Raw genomic sequence first — 18,054 nt, 5'->3', positions numbered from 1 at the left:
AATGTCATTCCAATTAAAATTGTTTCCATTCTAATAAATCCAATTAAAATTGTTTCCATTCTAATAAAATGACATTGGCATCTTGGATGAAGAACCTAATTTAGGAAAGCGATTGATATCGGAAATGATATTTATCAGACGTCAAAATAATGGTTTAAACTTGCAGAATGATACTGATCAACTCGCAAATATTTATTTACCAACGATTGACAACATGAAAAAAATGTAACCAATATACTGGTAGGACTTTGCGTGTATCAATGTTATTTACCTTTTATGTTTAGTAGTTTCGCTTATCCATGTTAATAAAAATATTCTTAGTCGTTAACAAACGTCGACAAGCATGATAAGCTTGTCTCAATACTGACAATACATCGTCTTTGTCAACTGCGTTTGTGAGTATTGAATTATACGTTGTTCTTTTCTAAAACTGTATCAATCAAATAACTATATTTGTCAACCTTTAGTGTACTGAAGATGGTCCAATTCCTAGGACCGAAACGTTTAAAATAAAGAAGAAAATTTCACTATTAGAAATGTTTATAAAGCACCTTCCATCCAGCACCGGTTCTTATTTGCCCAGAATTACTTAGGATTTATAATATTAATTCTTAATAAAAAATTAAAAAATAATAAATATAAAAATTAATAAGATAAGATTTAATTATTAATTTTTATATTTATTATTTTTTAATTTTTTATTAAGAATTAACTACTAAACATTATAAATTGATCATTAAATGAGTATTAATGATTATATTTAAATATGAAATGTGTGAGGATATTTCTACAAGACGCATATGGTTACACATATCATATATTCTACTTTCTTTTTTGACAATTACATTTTTAATTACTAAAAATGTTTGAAATGCGTTAAGAAACGCCAGCAAATAACCACCAAATGTATGATTACAATTATAATTATACATGGAAAGTCTTTGAGAGCTCAAAAAAGATCGAGTTAATTTCACACGTACATGTCATTTTTACGTATTATTAATTATAGTTTTGAATACCAATCATTGGAAATGGACTACCAAACGTTAGTACACGACCACCAAACGAATGCCTACAGTCATGATGCTATACGCAGTCTGGAAAGCCGAATTTGATAAAAGGGGGGGCTATCTCCACGCGCGTATGCCTTTTTTTATATTATTAATTATAGTTTTGAATACCAATCATTGGAAATGGACTACCAAACGTTAGTACGCGACCACCAAACGAATGTTTACAATTATAATGCTATACGCAGTCTGGAAAGCCGAATTTTATAAAAGGGGGGGCTATCTTCACGCGCGTATGCCTTTTTTCGTATTATTAATTACAGCTTTGACTACCAATCATCCGGAACGTACTACCAAACACTACCAAACGACCACCAAACGAATGATAGTGTTTATTTTTCGAATTTTAATAGTGGGGGGGGGCCAACTTTACGCAGCTTCAGAGTCTGGCCAACAGCTCGCTTAGGCAAAATTCTGCGAGAAAGAGAGAAATATACGCATGCATTAAGTTAGAGTAAGATGGCGTATATTTCTCTCTCTCTCGCAGAATTTTGCCAAAGCGAGCTGTTGGCCAGACTCTGATTATAGGGACTCTAATAATTCCCAGCTGTCTCTGCCTCTGGTGTTGAGAATCGGCGATAACTGGCGCGATGGTAGCGAAATGCACGGCAAGATTACATTTCGCCTCCGCGCAACGAATTTCACGCGACGAGTTAATCATTTTGGATATTCGAAACAGATATATATTTTTCTCCCTCTTTATTCTCTCTTCTCTCGACTCACCGATATAAATATTTACCAGTCAATTTTCTTCACTTTATGTTATACGCATGTTATATGCCACTTTGAACCAGATGTTTTTATCAAATAAAACACAGCGGAATTATTTACCCGCGAAAAACAGTCCCATAAACTTTTTCGAGACCCAGACAGTGGAAACGACTGTGAGAGAGAATAAAAGAACAATTGTCGGCATCAAAGAGCCAGAGCGCTGCCAGATGCCGACCAGATGTGATCAGGTAAGACTCGAGACTCGCTCGCTCGAAAAATGATGGAGATAGTTCACTGTCATAAAATGAAGCAAAAATTCTCTCGAGAAACAAGAAAATACTGCTCTTCTACGCGCAACGAATTCACACTTTTTCATCATACGTGGAAATGAAAAAAAAAAAAAAAAAAAAAAAAAAAAACAGGATTAAGAATTATTAATGACCACATTTTTAATGTCGCAAGATTTTTGTAAATTTTAGACTCCTTATTTTGTACGGCAATTTTATTTTTTCTTGTTATATAATATTTATTTATTTTTTTTTAATACTTCTGTCTGAGACAATTTAAAGACTGTTTTGTAATATTATATCTAATGTACCAATATTTGCGATTGTTTTTTTTTTTAATGTAATCACGCTGTTTGTTAAATTAGATCACTTTTTAACCTTCGAGCAATCGGGCTTGAAGAATGTAATTTTCTAAACATTACATTAACATCGAAATAATTATCGCAATGAATAATCCTGCCGATGTATCATAGATTATCTCTAATAAAAAAATAGTATTAATTCTTTTCTTGCATTGTTCGCTATATTTTTTGGAAATTTATTATCGTAGAAAATAAAATTCATTATAAAATTATTACTGTGCATTGTGAGACACACGTATTGTTACCAACTTCGGCTAACGTGTTCCAGCGCGATAGCGATGGAATGAATATACAATTTACATTCAGATAAAGAAAATATCAATGCATTTCAAACAAAGGCCCTTATTTTGTCTAGCTACTTAAGCTCACAGTTGATTAGTAGTAACTCGTCGCTCGTAGTGTGCAGTAGTGTTCAAAAGACTAGTTATAAAAAAGAGTGCAGAACAAAAGTATAGTTTTAAAAACTTGTTTTCGCCAAGGTAAATGTTCACTTATTATAGCTTCAATTAATCTTTCGAAATTTATGATAGAGTATGACAAGTTTCAAGTCTAAAATACCTTTCTTAATTTTTCAAAAAATTAATAATACAAATTTCCTAACTTAAAAAAAATCAGTTACAAGTATAGTTTAATGTTTGCATGTGTAAATATATCTCGTTTCACATGCCGAATTATTATTAGTCAAATTTAAGTAGATATATATTCTTTAAATAGTCTTTAAATAAACTATATATATTTCTTAAATATATTTTTCTGTCCAGGAAGACAGAAATGTCAAATCAGATATATATTCATGTTCATGGAAATAATATCTTAATATATTGTAGCAAATTTTCTAAAAAACACAATATTTAATGAATAAGAATACGCAACTCAAAGTATTAATAGAGCAAAATTATCTCTAGAAAATCGAAAAATATTTGATTCTTTTAATTCACCTATCTACTTATTAGTCCGTATTCGTTTTTCATATTTTAATTTTAATTTGTCTTTTCCATAGCGAAGACAAGACAAAAATTGTTGCACTCTTGTGCTTTCAGCAAAAAATATAGCAATACCACCCATAGAGATCTGCCAACGAATTTTATAGCGGACATATTTTGTATATAATTAATAGCAAATTGGAAAGCGCATCTATTATTATAAAATTACACAGCAATCATATAACGTGAGTACATTATTTTTTTAATTCCTGAGAAATGAATGTTGATGTTTATCAATGCTTCACAAAACTCGTAGCGCTAATTTATTTGTGTGTGGTTATTAGATTATTATAAAAAGTTAACAAACTTTTAATTGCAATCGTAAAACTGGAATAGTGGCATACGCGACAATAGATGCAAAACACAAATATAGAGTGATGTACTTATAATTGCAACATTTTGTATATATTTCCCCCAAAAAATATTTTTAAAAAAATAAAATAAAATAAAATAAAAACACAGGCTGCAAGTATGAACATCCGTACCGTGCGTTCTTAATGTAAATAACAAAAAGTTGCGATTTCTCCATTATTTTCAAACATGTCCTAGAAAATGCATTTTTGTTAATGTAAATTACGATAAAGTGTAAAACCGCTAAATTACGTATAAAATATCTTTTTATTTTAGATGGGCTCTACATCGATAACATTTATAATATTGCACTTGATTATACTTTGGGATAAGACACACGGATTGATAGGATATAATTGTGAAATACCATTACAAATTGCTACGATACCGTTATATGAGATAGAAAAGTGTACTAGTCAAGGAATAGCATTAATTTCGGAAACATATCTTCAATTTTTGCGAGTATCTCAAAACAACAATATTGATGATTGTCATTTTGATCGGTATAACGTTTTGCACGAAGGGATGGGGAAGAAATTCATCGATGTAAATTCTAATTATTTTCCAATTTTTGCCGGCATTAAGGGAAACTATACTTTTGCATTAAGAAGTGCAGGACAACGAAATGTGTGGTTATACTATGTATACGACAGAATATCCAGAATTATTCATTTTCGAAACCGAGAATGAGTCGCCATTCGTTACAAAACGAGAAATAACTACCGAGCATAAGGATATATTTGCCTATGTCAACAAGAAGTTTATCTATCTAAACGTAATTTTAAAAAATATCAATATAGAAACGCAACTGCTATATCACAACGTATTATTACATGACTGTAACATGAGACGAGTAAATTTGGAATATGCAGTAAGTGCTTTTATTTCTAGAGCTATTTCAGCAGATTTATTTGCCTATCTTATGATGAAAACACACAGTTACACGGTTGTAGCAGGAGGTGAAGTAGCACATATCATACAATGCATGCCGATAAAAGTAGCAATAAGAAAAACAAAATATTGTTACAATGAACTACCTGTATCATATAACAATCATAAATTGTTCTTAACGCCTATAACTCGAATTTTAATAAATAATGGTACTAAGATTAATTGTTCTTCTAAGATGCCAGTAAAATTTTTTATAGACAATGAATGGTATGAAGTGCTCCCAGAACCGGAAATTGATGAAATAATGATCGACTCAATTGTAAATATAATGTCTCCCATTTTTACTGTTTTGAGTATAATTGGTAATGGTGCTATACTGATAATACTCTTGCGCAGAATGTTTCCAAATTCAAGATATATATTTGCTATATAATTATCTAATATATAAATCAAATATATATATTTCTCTTTTCACGTATACATGATCTAAAAAAAAAAATACAATCTCTTTCTTGAATTTTTTATATAGATATATTTATATAAATATATTACATAAATGATATAGATTTTATTATAAAAATTTTGAAATAAGGGTTTTAATCTATAATTATAAAATTATTAAAATGTTAAGATTTATATGTGAAAATATAATTTACACATATAATATACAAATTATGAGAAAACAATAGTTTGCGTTTGTAGTTTGTATTATTTTTAAGAGTTTTAATACTAATATTGTATGTTATTCTCTCCATAATGTATGATGTATGTCATTATACATATTATATACTTACAAAAAATATATTTTAAATGGATTTATATGTATTTTTTCTCAGTGAAGTATAAATTGGAAAATTATATTTTGTTTCCGCAATTGTTCAAGTTTTATTTTTACCGATCAAAATAGTTCCTCCTTCGCTACTTAAGAATATTGGAATGTATTTAGCAGTAGAATTAGTTATGTAAGATTTTTTTTTCCCAAGTTTCGCTAACTTCAAAACATACAATTCTGTTATAAAAAAAAGTACTAAACATTTACATATTTTCTCTCTTTCTTTATGGAAAAAAGATTAAATTGCTGCCTCTGACAAGATAAAAGTTATAACTTGCCAGATTCGAAAGTTAAATAATTTACAATTTTCAGCTATTTGTTTTTTTCAATTTCCACGTAGTAAAAATACCAACAAGTATTGAAATTTCTGAATTCATTAAAGAAGAAAGGTCCAATAAAATATAAATAATGCGCAATTTGTATAAGAAATATGATTGCATACATAAAACTATCGATAAAATATTCCGTAATTTGATTTACAATAATTTTAAACAGGAGCAAATATATATCGCTTATATTCTTAAAGTGCCCAACAGAGTTTAAGAAAGAGTTGAACGGCAGTTAGCTAAACCCACTTGATTAAATCCACATAGGCCCGTTTCTATCAACGTCGGTTAATTTTAACCTCCGATTAAATTATATCTTTATCTCTTTTTAAGAACGCATCTGAAAAGAGACAAAGATATAGTTTAACCGGAGATTAAAGTTAACCGACGTTAGTAGAAACGGGCCATAGTATAGGCCGTAGCAACGACGCTTACATGCAATGTTAAACAGTTTGCAACACACGTATCAAACGGGCGACGTAACACGGGATGATAGACGACGTATCAGTCAGTCCAATAAACAGGCGAGCGGACAATATCTTGCAATGTGCGCAGGCTTTCTCCAATAGATGCATATAACCTTTCTATTTACTCGGATACATGGGAAACCGGTTATTGGTCCATATTCGCAATAGGCAAATCAATACGTACATATCGGAATATTCATCTTTGACCGATCGCAATACGATCGAGAAACGGAAACGAAAAATTTCTCGAAAATGTATATATAAACGATACGATAAAACCATATGCGTTTATATTGGCGCGATTTGAAGAAACATTATTATTATTAATACGAAAGAAAAGTATCTCCATATATGTAGAAAATCATGATATCTATACCCGAACGACTCGTGTCGAGGCTCGTGCCTAGAATAGGTTTTCTTAACGTGTGCACTACTATTTGTAATCGTTATTTGCGATCGGCAAATACAATTGTGTATTATTAGCGGTGATCCAATCGTGAGATTGGATCGGAGTCTCCGGGACCGCAAGTTTTCGGGGATCCTGCCAGCCGGACCAACCCGTGCGGTTAATTCGCTCTCGTGCACTTTGAAACTCGATAAGCTCACGGATCGCTCGTCATAATTGTATACCAATGTCGTTACTGACGATTCTACGCTAGGTTGCCCGCGACTAGATACCAGCTTAAGCGTAATACCATTTTCCGCTTCTGAATGGAAAACGGCGTCGAATACATGCGCGTTTTGGCAGCGATCGAACCGTGCCTGTGTGTCTTCACAATTTACGAACGAACGTATGCGTACGTTCTCTTTAATCGTCGATTCGTTATTTCTCGAGAGCGTGTTACTTTTACGAAATGTGAATCCATTCCAGCGTAAATAATAGGGGACGATACGTGTATTTCACGCGTAATAGTTCTTCTTCGTACGAAAAGTTACGAAAGATTCATACGCCCAAGTTTCATACTCGGGATCATTTTGCAGTACTTTCGCGAAGCGCAAAATGAGAGAAAGTCATAACACCCGGACTTAACATTTTCAAGTAATTTCCTTCAATTTTCAGGAAACTTTCCCAGTGCAGTCACACAATAACGATTCTACGTTGTTAGAGCAGAAACGGCTTTATAATTTTGACATCTCGTAATAACATCATTCTCTTCCAATCATGTATTCAGTTATAAATTTTTCCTTCGTAGAAAGAAGTTACGAAGAAAGAAAGTTATAAAGAAAGAAAGTTATATAAAGATAAAAATTGAACGTTATTTTAAACATTCAAATAGAATAATTTTTCAATATATAAATACAACATACAACTGTAAACACATTAAAATAAGAAAGGATGTATCTAACGTTAAAAGATTTCAAATTTTATTGATAAGAAATGCGAGAGAAGCCTTATTTTTCTTCTGTAAATGGCGCATCATAATTTAAAAAAAAAGATATTAGCTTTCGGTACCTAATAATAGATGAGCAGTTCTCTTCAAATTCAGGACTGACTGAGGTAAAAAAGTTAGGAGAGACTCTGCATAATATGACTCGCAGAAGTTGGTTCTCTGTTTAGCAAGATGATTGGCTAGCGATCGACACGGTGGAACAGTTGGCTGATGCCGCTCCCTCGTTTGAATTCGGACCACAATATTGCTGGGTGTCACGCCATCTTTATCGGAATTCCGGTCTCCGATGTCGAATATCTCGAGGCTTGCGCGGGACTGAAATTGCTTTCGATTGCAGCGATGCTTGTTTAAACAAACGTCGCCGAGACATGCGGATTAACGAACTCGAGATCCCTTAAGCTAGATGCAGACTCGTATATATTTTCCGAGAAAATCCACGAGGAATAGTTTCTTCGCGTTAATTTCTCCGTCCTTTTCTTCGGCAAGAAAATTCGACAACTCGGCGTGAAATATCGGCGCAAACGGCAGGGTTGTCTTTAAATGCGAGCAACGACTTAAAACTTGTGCGACAGAACGTAATTCACCGAGGAGAGACCAATTGGCGACGTCGCGTTGCCGGACATGCGCGCCCCTCGCGATTTGCAATTCAAGATGTAGTAAATTAGGAAGCGATCGAGAAAGAGAGAGATGCGCTCCGGAGACGGGCAAAGCGTTTCACCAGCTTGCATTCAGATCGGATTTAATTACGAGCATCTCTATCGGCGGTCCGAAGTTTTCCGATTGGACGTTCGGCCGGAAGATATGTCGAATCTGTAATCTGTCGAGCGAATAGAGGGACTTTAACCATTTTAACGTTGTTGGCAAATGTCGATTAAAGATCACAAGTTTTTGAAACAATCCGATATATGTAGACAAGAAGACGCGTCTCTCAATTTTCAAAAATATTTTCTATCACCTCAACAGATTCAATATCGATATTTTTCACAACAGAGACATGGAGAGAGAAGTTGTCGATTCCATCTTGTCAAGTAATTGTAAAAATTGTTTTTCGAATCAATCTTGTATTTATGAGGAACGATCTCGAATAATCGACGTAATTTTCTTGTTTTTGAGAAAAATTCTCCCCGGACTAACAATAAGAGAGAGAGAGTCGCGTTCCTTTGACGTCGCATTGTGTGTCTATATAGCGGCCATATAGCATAAACAGCAAATGGAATATCATGAAAGCTGCGAGTACGAAAAACTTTATATCTCACCTCCGTCGTCCTTTTTATTTCGCTCTCCGTCGTCGCTGAAAGTGTACATGCGCCGCGACACGCGTGCCTCTCTCACGTTGCATACACGGGGAGTGAGTGGTCCGTAAATTTCTATTTCTTTACGACCCTATATGTGCTCCGAGCATGGACGCGTCGTGGCCGAGAAAGCGCACGAAGAACCGCATTGCGGCGTTCGACAAAGAAATAAAGGGTAAAAAAAAGAGAAAGAGAGAAAGATATTTATCTTCTGTATTCTCTCTCGGGCACCGCTAAGTGCATAAAGAGACGTAAAGCGGAAAGAGTACATAATTACCTATGCCGCAAGGTTTGCTAAGCCAGTACGATAAAAGTTTACGCTTAATTATGTTCTGAAAGTGATTTTAATAAAGATGTAAAAAGTATAAAAGAAAGAAGAGAGAGAAAATGAAAATACAAGTTCACTCCGGTATAGTAGTTTTCTCTTACTCTTGGCCGAGCTATTTGTGTGTTCGATATTTTTGCCGCCTTTGATCTCGCGCTGTGTTAGGATAGTTTTAAAGTGCTCCAACTTAAAAGTTTTCCAGTTACGCCTACGGGCCCGATTCACCGTCACGGCGTATTGTTTTTCTTAATAGGAACAACTCAAACGATCCCCTTCCGAGCTGATGGTTTCGCGCACTAACTGCAACGAGGGATATTTTTCATATATATGTATGCGCGTCGATAACTTTGACTTATTTCTATATCGATTCGAGGGAATAGATACACGCGACCAGAGATTCGCAAAACGAGTCCACTCGGACTCTATTGTTATCGCGATTCGATTTTATAACGAGAGAGAGAAAATTGAGACTTCCCTCTTCGTACAGAAGAGAAATGTAAAGAGACAGAGACAAAGGGTTGTACGTGAAGTCTGGATATATTTCTACAATTACGTATATTACACATTTATATACCGACGAAAAATATTGTACTTCTGAGAATCACATACACACACGCACACATAAAAAGTATAATTTCACAAAGATAAAATTCCTCATGCGTAATAATACCGAACTTTCACAATTTCCATTTTCCAGCGAGGAAACTCTCGTACAGGTCTTTTGAATAGTTAGAATTTTGCCGTTACAATATTACCTTTCACCGCGATATTATCGATATATATACATAAAATCACCGTATATATTGAAGCAAGTATATAATTTCTACACACGATTCGCGACGACGGGGTGGTGCAGCCGTATAAAAGAAGAGATGGTGAAAAGTACATACAGAGGTTACACGCATACGCACACCTCGTATACCTGTATAGAGATGCCGTTGTAAGGATTCCGTGTCGTTACCTGACACCGGTTTCTCCCGAGACGAGCGACGTGTGACGACGAGCGAATAGGAAATTGATGTATTTCCTCCTACCGACGTTTCCGCGATTATATACAACGCGATTATGTAGCAACGCGTGGAATCCCTCGATTTGGCACGGTTGCTGACGCAGGCGCCTTAATCCTTTGACGCGCTATTCAATTTGCAGCTTCTTCAAAATTTACACACGCGCGAGAGAATGTATAGCGTAACGTAACGCAGTTTTATATACACATTCTGTAATGCCGGATAATCCAACGAATGCGTATCCGCAACAAAAATCTCAACAATGAACGAATCAACGTTCCAAGTTGTGCCAATGTAATTGTTGAAAGCTAGAGTTGCTACATCTTTTGGTTTTAGAGTCTTTAGGCGCAGAGGAAAAACTCCGGACTGCTCGGGTTCCATTTATAATATTTTTTTTAGTTGTTTATACAATCTAACGTTTCTGACCGCGATATTTATTCTGTAACCATTCGTCGAGCGTATGTTTGATTATGCAACCTCTGTTTTTTAGAGGACGATCCTATATGACCCACCAATCTTCGTACTGACCTGATCAAAGCGCGCATCGGTGAATTAAGCAACATGCACGCGCGTGTGATTGCATAAATAAACATACGTGTTTCATTATCAATATCGTTACTTGGCAACCATCCATTACGAACAGGCGAACGACATTAATTCGTAGCGACTAGTCCGGCATTTACGTACGATGAATCGTCACCGCAGTCCGTGTTTAAAATTTGCGGTCGACCGTAACTGCAGCGGGTACACGTCCTCATCGCGTTCGACGCGAACGCGGCGAATGTAACTTAAAAATTGATTCGAAATTAGGACGTTAGATCGTGGCGCGTCAGTCGGATAAAATACGAGAGAGTCCCGTTTATATTCACGAGTAAGAGATATATGTATATCGGCGTATCTCTGGTGTCCCAATAAGCTCTCCGGCCGGCTGTTACGCGTCGCGTTTAACGCAATTAAACAAAACCGCGCATCGCAAACGCGGCTCTTTATTGCTCATCAGCAGGCGGGACTCAATTAGGGGCGACCGCGAATTTGCATAAATAGTGCGGAACGAGCATCCGCACGCGTTGCACCGGCTGTTCGAATGCCGATCGTAATCGCTCGCCGATATACACAGGATGCTCGATAAAACGTCCCCGACGTTAATTTAACGAAAGCTTTTTTCCCTCCGATAAATTCGCGAATCTCTTCGAAAAAAGTCCGTCGCATCCTCGCGCACGTGTCGTATGTACCTTATAAAAAAATGTATTAAACAATCGCGATAAAAATATTAAAGCTGCCTGAATTAAAGTTCTCTCACGATATCGAGAGAGGGAAATTCTGTTCGGATTTACAGCTTTGTGATTTAATCGGCCGCGCGAGAATCTATCGTTAAAATTAAGGTCAGGGATATATTGTGTGGAACACACTCGGTGTACCCTCTGTCCTCGCTTAATCGGGCCTCGCACTATCTCAATTAATTGCCGTCACATTATTTGCGGTCGGCGGAGCTTGCCGAACCCCGGCTTTCAACCGCGCTCATTCATCGAGCGCGCGCGCGGGCTCCAACGAAATCGGTTAATTCCGGATTATCCGAATCGCAGAATGGCCCTTGCTTTGGCCCTTTCGCGCCGCGGACCAATTTGCGCGCGATTAGATAACGAGAGCTGACGCTGACGGCGATAATCACGATTATGTCACAAAATCCGCGAAAAGAGGAAAGATTTGTCCGGCAGTGTCGTTCTTTTTGTTTTAAAATTTTATCGCGAGGATACGACCAAAAGAGAGAGAGAGAGAGAGAGAGAGAGAGAGAGAGAGAGAGAGAGAGAGAGAGAGAGAGAGAGAGAGAAAGAAAAAGAGAGATACAAATAGAGTTTTAATTATATAGAGCCAAAGGCTCCCGATGAATCGAGCTACAAGAAACCAGAACGAAACTTTATTTTCAGTTAATTTCAAAAGGAGTTTATCTCGATAGGAACCTAGTTGAGGAGTTTCTCCTATCGAGATATTTAATGTTGAAAATTTGAAAGTTGAGGGAATTAATCTTTTAGCAAGAGAGTTTACAGCTGGGGGTCGAACGCATCTCTCCCGATATTTTCTCGTCTCGCTAAAACTGTATCGCATCGATCGTACGTGTCTTCAAACGCAAATTTTTTTCAAACGTCTAATTGATATCTGTTCAAAATCTCTGAAATTTTCCAATCGAGAGGAAGATCTTTATTACAGTGTAAACACGAACCGGTGTATTTTTTTTACTGATCTTCTCGATTGAAAATAACAAACAACTCGAGTTCCTATACGCTGATTCGTTCAACGATAACAAAATCGCCGCATCGAATCTGGAATCGCGAAATGAAATCGAGCGACTCGTTAACAGGGATATTTTTACTACCGTATAAATGTGCGGCCGAAGGGGTTGCGCTGCGGCGTGTGACCTCGTATTCATATTCAGTGACATTTTGTTCTCTCTCTCCCGCCATCAAATATTATTACACATTATTCTGCGGCGAACCGTATTCGCCCGCCCGTTCATTTCGTCAGTCATTAAAGCACAATCAAGTCTCTCGCGTCGCGAGTTGATGCGCGCATACAGTGCAGTGTGGGTATATATGTGCAGCCATGCACACGTTGCACCATCTATTTAAATCACTTAACTGGTACACCGCGCAACAAATTTATTCGTTGATTTTTCGACCGTCGAGCGAATATTTCGACACTCGGCGCTTTGTTCTCTTGATTCCGCCAGCCGATTTTACGGCGAGCGAGCAATAATCGACCGGCATATAATTAATCATTATGGCGCGAGACGCGGTACAATGATATCGGTATCCATTCCCCGCGATCGATTCTATAAAACGCTGCCGCTCGAGCTATAACAACGACGAGTAACAAATGATAAATTATCACGCGCGAATCTCATTTCGCGCGCAAAGTGCGCGTCGATTAATTGCAGCTACTTTATTTATCAGGAAAGTACATATATCACACGCCGCGTGGACGCGTTTCCTCTTGCATCTATCCCCGACATTAATATCGATTATAGCGCCACGTATAGATAATATTTGCTTTTTCTCTATTTTATATTGTTATTGCATATATTCCCTCTCTCTGTTATATTTTCCTGTGCTTCGCCTTTTTTATTTTTTTTTATCGTTTTTTTTTTTTTATTGTATAGTTTATTATTTATCTACTACGTTTGTTGCGCAAATATTTTCCGTTACATTGTTAAATTTTGCTGCATGACCGTGTTCAGTGTTCTTAATTCGGTAAATGGGGTAACGCGATAAATTAGTTTAACCTCGATATATCTCTGGAGAGATTGAAATAATATTTTCACTTCTCTGTTCGCAATGTGTATAGACAGCTTTTGATGCTTATATACAGACATTTATTGTCCCGCTGTATTATCTGGATTAGATTTTCCATTTCTTCCTTAATTTTTTAATCGTGAGATTTTTGCTGAGTTATAGAAACAAATATTTACCGACGCAACATATTTTACATGCTCGTCGTGGCAAATTACATACAGTCATCATAGAAAACTTGTTAAAGAATAATGTACTAATGTTATTTGTCGAAAAAAAAATAATATTGTCGAACCTGAAAATTTTGTCTCTCGTTATATAATAACGAATCGATTTTTATTTCTATCTTCAAAGTAGTCACGGTCTCGTTGCAGTAGCAAAATAAATTTGATAGAAGTGAACCGTTTTGCTTTAGTAGCAAACTCGCGTCTCTCTCTTTCTCTCTCTCTGTATGAAAATTTATTCAATAAAATTTTTCTATCTCACCGATACAAAACAGATTTCGCTGTAATATCGATGTATAATTGATTATAGTAGCAAAATTCAATCGTTTCCATATATCGAATATGCAGTAACAGGGAGACCATTTTGCGATACGAGAGCAAAATCCTCTTTTTTCTGCTCTCGTGTGCATATTTTAGAGATTTTTACCAACGCATTTGTATATTGCCGTCTGCATCGGAAAATAAATTCCGCAAAAATATCTATGCACGTCTCTCGATATGAGTAATCATATCGGGCCAAATACAATCGGGAATAATTCGAGGATATTATTGCAGTCGCATAGTCTCTCTCTCTCTAAATATACATTTACATGTTTCTATATGTATGTGTAGTATTTTATAGCCCGCATCATTTCAACGGATTATCATGGGCTGATTTTCAATAGAGAAACAAGCGGAGAGAGACACCTCGCGTATACTCGTATTTATCCGCTCGCTCGCGCATTCAACCCAGTTTTACGCCGATCGATACCTCACGTTCGCCTCTGATAAAAATCACACGAGCTCTTTGATATCGCAGGATAATGCGTAGCGTTATATTCGCTTCGCGTGACGTAAGAGAGGAGTGAAAGGAGATCTCGGTGCGAAAACCGAGACGAGTTTTCAAAGGGAAGAAAGCGCACCTTCTCTTAGCGCACACGTAAATGGCTCGTATCTCTCTTCTAAACGCGTGTTTTTTTTTCTCCTCTCGAAAAAGAAAAAAAATTAGAAACCTAGCACATCTAGAGTACCCCGAAACGGGATGAGAGACGAGACTTGATAAACCGGCTACATCAGCTCCTAGCAGGTTGCGCGGAAAAGGATACGCCGGAATAGCCAGAGATCGCCAGGATTGCATTTCCATTAGTTAATTTACTTTCCTGCGGGAAGAATCCCTACCTATCCTTAAAACGCCCGCAGTGAGGTCCGAGCGCAAAGTATCTTGCATTAAGTCAGCGCCGCGACTCGCGATTAAAATTCTCTTCCTTTCCACGGACAAGTTGTCGCGGGCACGTTAACGTCCAGCTACTGAAAAAAGAATGGCGTAATTAGATGATCCGTTTCTCCGAATTTGCATTCTCGGCGGCCACGTATATTTTTCAGCGGGTTAACTTTGGACCACTGTCTATTTCTCTTTATATAAGGATGAGATATTAAATATTAATGAAGCTGGTGACTCGCCTATTTTCGTATCTCGTGTTTAGTATTTCGTGCTCCGAGTCGGATTCTGCATTTGAAACTCGCGACCGCATTTAGCGATATCGAATATCCAGATTTACGAACGACATATTCTAATTTTTCCTCTCCTGTTTTGGAAATTGATTAATTTATAAATTTTTAAGTATTTTAAATTATTTACTCTCCGTATATAATTTCACCGAGAACTAGGTTCCTCGTCCAAATCAAAATGAGTTCAATTTCTATATAAATTAAGCCTATCGAAATCCTCTAGAATCCATAAACATGAGAAAATTGAAATTGAAGATATATATATAGAAGCAAAATTTCGACTCGTAGAGAAAACAACGGATCTTCGTCTCGCTCGGCGTTTCCTTATTTCTTCGTTCCTCTCACATGCGAGTACGCGCGTTTCATGAAGACGTATATTGGCTATATCGCACCGAATGTTTATGATCATCACGCGGATGGGAAAATGTTTCGGATACGTTCGCTCGCTCGCTCGCGCGTGTTGCCCTCTCTCAAAGAAGAACCGTATCTGGCCGGAGGGTAAACGAAGTCGGGGGTCGGGGTCGAGACGCGCGTGCATCGTGGAAAGTCGTTCGATACGGGAAGGAGGAAAAATAGGAGCCCCTTTGCCAAGAGATAAAAGGAATCTATGGCCGTGTTTACACGGCGCCCCGAGATTGAAGCTCATTCTCGACCATCTCCTCTCGCTCGCTTTTTAAATAAAACTCACTCGGTTTAGCGCCGCCCTTTCTTTCTCCCGCTCTCCTCTTCCAACATATTTGTTGATCTTGCGTGACGCGAGATAATACTGCAACTGTCGTCCACGCCAGTGTTTCTCAAATCGAATATCGAGATCGAGACGTGGATACGCGCAGTCTTAGAATTTATCTTCCATTTTTTTTTTTTTTTTTAATTTTCGATGAGACTAATTTAATCGTAATCGATTGATTTTGGTACACATATGTGGTTTCTCTCTCTCTCTCTTTCTTTCCGCAAAATTCTCGAATATGAAAGATATAAATATTTAAAAGAACCTTTGTCTCTCTTTGCATAAAACAAAAGTGATATTGTCGAATATTTCACGAGAAGGAAGGTAAAAGCTAAGAAGAACCTTTACCTTTGCATAACCGGAGGGTGACGTTATTATAGCAGCCGCAGCCCATCGAGCGCAGCGGGAGGACGAAACGCGCGATGTAATATCCACGACAGGAACAACGGAATAATGGAAAAAGAGATGAATGGTTTTTGGGCGCGTGTCTCGCGGTGGTAAAATAGCACACGACGTCCGTCGTGATAGAGGTGGCGCCGACATTGCACGGAAGATTAACGCAATTGTCACTTGAACCGGCTTTTAGTAATGGCCGCCGGATTTAGCCCCGAACAGTCCCGAGCAGAGCGCGATAATTACCTGCATCGTCGAAAGTGACGACGGTTAACACGGGCGATAAATTCTCCCTCTCCCTCTCTCTCGTCGATATTATTTCGTTACTAAAGTCTACTGCCATAGAGTAAGACTGGGCGATAATTACTTTCGTATTGATAAGCGCGCATCCATCAATCTCCATAATACTTCTCTAGTGCTTAATCTCTCTACGTGTCGTCCCTACCGAGAGTATCACCCCACAATTATGCACGCGTATATGTATGCGTGAATTTCTCTCGTACGTCCAATTCACAACTACTACGTTAAAAAACGCACAGGGATATACGCGCGTATCTTTGACGTATCGTGATGCCTTTAATTAAGTCTCACTGCGTGCTCTCTCGAAGCAGCCTCAGAACGCGGAAAAATAATTCCCTCGCAATGTTCCGCTAAATGTGATGCAAATATTTTAAACATCAGGCTTCTCTCTCCGCGCGATGGACTAGACACGCTTCGAAATAACGAAATAATGAATTAAGTAAATACCGATATCATCATCATCATCATCATCATCAACATCAACATCATCATCATCATCATCATCATCATCATCATCATCGTCGTCGTCGTCGTCGTCGTGAAACCGTGTTTCGACTAGCCCGCATCCGTGTAATCCGATGCTGAAGCATGCTCATCTATCACCTGGAGCAGAAAACGCGGCTATCGATTTCCCAACGACGTCAATAATCTCGCGCGACGTCGTCGCGGCGATGCATCATGCGGCCGGCTTCATAAGCAAGCCGGACGTCGTTTAATTACCGGCTCGAGATGTTATCCCGCGGTCTCGATTATTCACCGGCGACGTCATCGAGAAAGTTTGCGCGCCGACGCGAAACGCGAGACTGAAAGCGTCCGCGTATTAATAATCGAAAAAGGAAAAAAAAAAAAAAAGAATAAGCGGCTTAACTTTTTCGCTCAACTTTTGTTGTCGCGAGCCGTATATAAACGTTCGCTCAGCGCGAAACGTCAGAGGGAGAGAGATGAGCTCTCGCGCGCGCATCAATCTTGACTCTCGGAAACAAAATTACGAGGGTGGCGAATCATATTGACAGGGGTAGGTTTCGGAGTCTTTGACGGGTCCGGATATACACCGAATGTTTTCCATTCACACTCGAGGATGTAACGCACACACACGTATATACAGGCAGAATCGAGTTGCGACACGCGTTAAACAACGCTTTTCACGTATGTCATGCCGCGTAACGCGCGATGACCGGACTTTATAACGTCCGCTATATCGTGCCGTGTCGCCATTCGTTACGTCATGTCGCGCAATCGGTGACGATGATTACGATGAAAAACGGGGGCGCGGACGTCTCTCGAGGCTGGACTCGCGCGCTGTTGAAAGTCGTGCATCACGGAAAACGTGGCCGATGGTCCAG

At 37.8% G+C, this 18,054-nt stretch overlaps 2 protein-coding genes and 1 long non-coding RNA gene across 11 annotated transcripts in view; 2 read left to right on the top strand and 1 right to left on the bottom strand.

Annotated features, from left to right (window-relative positions):
- The window catches only part of LOC145934681 (uncharacterized), a 213,359-nt gene that overhangs the window by 90,702 nt on the left and 104,603 nt on the right, over nucleotides 1–18,054 (bottom strand). The window lies entirely within an intron of this gene.
- The window catches only part of LOC145934677 (neurotrimin), a 363,184-nt gene that overhangs the window by 266,019 nt on the left and 79,111 nt on the right, over nucleotides 1–18,054 (top strand). The window lies entirely within an intron of this gene.
- LOC145934686 (uncharacterized) lies at nucleotides 2,633–4,900 on the top strand. The gene is made up of 3 exons (XR_014425089.1): nucleotides 2,633–2,909; nucleotides 3,431–3,598; nucleotides 4,041–4,900. It is a non-coding gene; the product is annotated as an uncharacterized LOC145934686 (long non-coding RNA).

The sequence above is a fragment of the Prenolepis imparis genome, unplaced genomic scaffold, assembly GCF_030444845.1.
Source record: "Prenolepis imparis isolate NDT839.2.m4 unplaced genomic scaffold, iyPreImpa1.0 SCAF_4, whole genome shotgun sequence".
Lineage (NCBI taxonomy): Eukaryota > Metazoa > Arthropoda > Insecta > Hymenoptera > Formicidae > Prenolepis > Prenolepis imparis.
The sequence above is the reverse complement of the archived record's forward strand: the minus strand, read 5'-3'. Positions and strand labels throughout refer to the sequence as shown.